The sequence below is a fragment of the Cibotium barometz genome, chromosome 6 (assembly GCF_041138505.1).
Source record: "Cibotium barometz isolate CiBa-2024 chromosome 6, ASM4113850v1, whole genome shotgun sequence".
NCBI lineage: Eukaryota > Viridiplantae > Streptophyta > Polypodiopsida > Cyatheales > Cibotiaceae > Cibotium > Cibotium barometz.
Genome location: NC_141051.1, coordinates 16,537,092 through 16,542,142, shown reverse-complemented (window position 1 = coordinate 16,542,142; position 5,051 = coordinate 16,537,092).

The following is a 5,051-nucleotide window of genomic DNA, read 5'->3' as shown; positions in this document are numbered from 1 at the left end:
TCTTAAGTTGCTCATGTGTAAGGGCCCTTTTGATCACTGCACCTATACCATTGTACTCCCATTTGCCATGGCCTGATAAAAAAAAGTTCCAAGTCACGTCTACAACATTAGTCAGTGTAATGAATCTTGCAACAAAGTAAAAGGATCTTGCCGCCTTAAACTTAGATGCTAGTCCATCTAACCACACCCAATGCCTTATGAAGTGTATGCCATGATCTTTAAGCCACTTGACATAATCAAGGTTGTATAAAAAGAGTGTCATGTGTTATATCATTAGATATGTAAAATGCATCTCCTTGATCATTTTGTCATCCATGGTGTTGTGAGTGATTAAGTAATTGTTGGAATTAGCTAAGGTTAGGGTTGAAACAATGCATGCACACAAGATAGAGAAGCTTGAGAGCACACAAACTCACTAGATTGGAATAAACAAATGTGTGCCAGATACAAAAGATAAGTACACACCCCAAAATGAGTAGATAAGAGGGTGTACATACGCATGGGGAAAAAACCTCCTAGTGAGGGGGAAAAAGTGCCTTGGCGGTCCTAAGTGTGTTCACACACATCACTACCCCCCCTGGAGTGATGATGTGAACATGTACAGGGTATGGCTAATCAATCTTGAAAAGGTAGTAAGCCCAAAGCTTTACGAAAAGCTTCAAACTTTTCACGAGAAAGAGCCTTCGTGAATACATTTACCATGTTGTCATGTGTAAGCACATAGACCAAGCCGATCTCTACTACTGCAGAGAGTCTTTCCCTGACATAGTGGTAATGCATGTCAATGTGCTTTGTGTGAGCATGAAACATTGGGTTCCTCGCAACTGCTAATGCGCTCTGGCTGTCAGTGAAAATCGTAGTGCTAGACGACTATCCAACACCCAAATCAGCTACTATAAGACGTTTGAGCCACACACACTCAACTGTAGCTATAAAAGCTACCCTGTATACTCAGCTTCTTAGCTAGAAGTGGCCACTGCAGGCTGCTTCTTGTTGAGCCATGATATACATGAATCACCAAGGCGAAAGCGAAACCCACTAGTGGACACTCGTGTGTTATATCCAGCCCAATTTGAATCACTGAAAGCATGCGACTGTGACTCACCCTCCTTTTGAGATAAAATAATCCAAAATACTAAGTGTCCCCTGTAAATAGCAGAAAACCCGCTTAACAGCCTACCAATGCTTCGTACCTAGGCTATGTATAAATTTGCTCAACTGTGAGACTGCATACTGTATATATCTGGGCTCGTCTTGCACATATAAAGAAGGGATCCAACAGCCTGCTGATACAAACTAGCATCTGCATCTTGAAGACTAAATACAGTACCTATCTCCATAGGTGTAGCCACATGTTTACAGTCTTCAAGATTAAACCTCTTCAATAGCTTCTGTATATATTCAGACTGCATCATAACAATGCCATCATTGCGTAGCATAAACTGCATCCCCAAATAGTAATGCAAGGGCCCTAAATCTGACATCTCAAACGATGATTGCAAATTAGCCTTAAAGGCTTAAATCTGATATATACCGGGTCCTGTGATGAGTAGCATGTCATCAATGTATAGAACGATGACCAAAAATGTGTCCTTACTCCTCTTCACATAGAGGGTACTCTTTGTTGGACTATTGCAAAAATCATTTGCAACCAAGTATGTATGAATCTTCTCATACCATGCTCTAGGAGATTTCTTAACGCAATAAAGAGCCTTTTTCAACCTCCATACTTTAGACTCTTCTCCTTTCACAGCAAAACCAGGAGGTTGCAATACATACATCTCCTCATGTGAATCACCATTCAAGAATGCAGTCTTAATGTCCAACTAATGTACATTCCACCCATGATGTGCTAGCAAAAAAATGGGACACCTAATGGTAGTCATACGAGATGTGGGTGCAAAGGTCTCATCATAATCAATGTCCTTTTGCTCGGCATACCCCTTTGCAGGTATGGCCTTGTAGTGATCAATGCTATCATCTGCTTTGCATTTTAGCTTGTAAACCCACTTAGTACCAATGGCCTTCTTGCCATGAGGTAGATCTGTAAAATAATAGGTGTCATTCTTGAGTATAGAGTTATACTCATCCTGCATAGCATGCATCCAATGATCATCATCCTATGCTTCCTCAAAGGAAACAGGTTCCTCCTCATTACATAAAGTAGAAATGAGAACATGATCCACATGAGAATAATTTGCATGATGAGAACTTGCACGAGTTCTGCTAGGTAAAGGAGCTGCCAACTTGCTATCCCTCAATGTCTGCACAAGCCATTTTGGCATATGCCTAGATTCTTCTATGGCTGCTCTCTCCTCATCCACTACATCCTCAATAATTGCCTCATCAAAAGGTTGATTTTGCACCTGCAAAGGCTAAATTTCAGCACTTGGTTGAGCATTCAAGTGCTCTACATATGGCTGCCCTCCATTTAACAAAGGTAGGAGCGAATCAAACATGTCATGTGAGCATACATTCTGCTATTTTTTTACATGAAAGCATGGACTGAATTGAGTTTTTGACAAAAACAACATCTCTAGTTACCAAAATCCGCTTTGAGTCCGGATGGTAGAGTCTATATCCCTTGCTTTCTGAACTATATCCCACAAATATGCATTTAACTGCCTTATCATCAAGCTTACTGCGTTGTTGCTCAGGCACAAGAGCATAAGCAAGACAACCAAAAACACACAAATGAGCCAAAGAAGACTTCCTGCCATGCCAAGTTTCATAAGGAGTTTTAGACTACAAGGCCTTGGTAGGGCATTTGTTCAACACATAGTCTGTGCACATAGTTGCCTCTAACCAAAAACCATGAGGTAAATCTTGGGCTTTCACCATACATCGTGCCATCTCCATGAGAGACTTGTTCTTTCTCTCAGCCACACCAGTTTGTTGAGGTGTGTATGGCACTGTACATTGATGCCTTATGCCTTTTTCAACCATATATGCATGAAATTCCTATACTAATCCCCCTCGATCTGAACGGAGGGTGCCAACTTTACATTCACATGCATTTTCAGCCCTAGATACGAAGTGCCTAAAGCACATAAAAACCTCTGACTGCTGCTTTAATGGATACACCTAGCTATATCTTGAGTAATCATCAATAGAAGTGATGAAGTTTAGATATCTCCCAATAGATGGTGTCCTGATAAGACCACATACATCACTATGTATAAGCTGTAATTTCTTAACAGCTCTCAGAGATCCATCCTTTGGAAATGATGCCCGATGCATTTTGCCAAGAATACACCCCTCACATACATTTCTACAGGGGTCTCAAGAGTTGGCAACTCAGACACCATATCATGCCTTTGAAGGCATAACAAACTACCATAATTTAGATGGCCAAATCATGCATGCCATAATTCTGCATCACTCATAACACGAGTCATAGAGATTGAGCAAGTATCGTGCTGCAACTTCTCAAATACATCCATCTTGTATAGGCCATGAAACAAGGCACCTGAGTCAATGATAAAATAGCCATCATTTCTATCCTCCTGAACTGTATATCTGTCATCCATAAATTTCACTATCAAGCCTGACAAGGATAAGGCTAAAACTGGCAGGCAAGTTCTTCTTAATGCCTATCACATATAAAACTTTAGAAAGAGTAAATGCGCTCCCATTTGCATGAGTGAGCACAACTCTACCAACTCCTTTGACAGGATATGAGGAATCATTTGCACATGTGATGGTTCCTGTACTTGAGATAGATTCCACAGATGAAAATAATTTTTTTTTTGTGAAGTAATGTGCTTACTAGCACCACTATCAAAGTACTAAACATCCGATTCTACCACTGACATGCATACATCATGGACAGAAGGGTCATAACTGCAATGTACAGTCCATGCCCAATCATCTTGAGAAAAACTTGCAAATTCTTTCTTCTCTGCATTTGGTGCAGATGCATCAGGCATGCCCGATTCTTTCTTTTTCTCCTTCTCTAGCCTTTTCTTGCACTCATTTATGTAGTGCCCTGGTTTCCTACAATAGTGACAGTTGCTCTTATTTTTGGGCTTATGAGCTTCTTTCTATACATCCTTACCTGAGGATTCTGATTTTGGCTTATTACCACTATGTGAAGAAGCTTTACCTTTGCCTTTGTGATTGGCAACAAAAGCTTGGTCACCAACTCGCATAACAGATTTGTTTTGCCTCCTAGACTGCTCTTCTTACAAGAGTACTGAAACCAGCTTATCAAAAGTAAGGGCATTTGGATTTCCCTTCATCATGAATCTAAGAGTAGATGCAAAACTCTGATAAGAATCTGGGAATGGATTGAGAACTATGGGCACCAATGTACTATTATTAGGATATATATCTCATCCACACTAGAGCGAGCTACTTTCTTCTTAAAAATCTTTGATCTTGGTCAAGAAGCTGTCCATTGAGTCTCCCTCATTCATGTGCTCAGACTCCAAATGTTTGTGTAGATATGTAACACGTGCTTCATTGCACACCTGATATAATGCAGCAAGTGCATCCCATACCTATTTTGAAGTCTTCATGACCGAATATGAGGAATAACAGAAAGTGCAAGAAATGCATGTGCTTGTGCATCTCTTCCATCCCATCTCGTTTGAGCAGCAGTGGGAGGTACTGGTGGTGCATGTGGAGGAGCCACATCTGTATTAGATTCAACTTCAGATGTACTTGCAACACCTGATTGCACTGGTACTTGTGAAACAGGACGCATTTCACTACCACTGACCACATTCCAAAGGCCTTCTCAGCAACCACTACATGCCTCATCATATAGGACCACAATGGCTAGTTAGTCCCATCAAGTTTGTCCTCAGTAGAAAACATGTTGAATACATCACTAGTGCTAGCCATGACTATCTACCAAATGCAAAATCTTTCAACACACTGCAAGTACTCAGTATTCACTGAATGCAACCTGAGATGGTTTTGCCAACTGACTGAATCACTTGCAAAGTGTATGAAAAATAACATAGAGTAGAGAACATAGTGTTACTGAGACAAAAGTATGATGGTCGATGTTGTTGAAGACAATGTAGATGCTGTTGCACACAAAA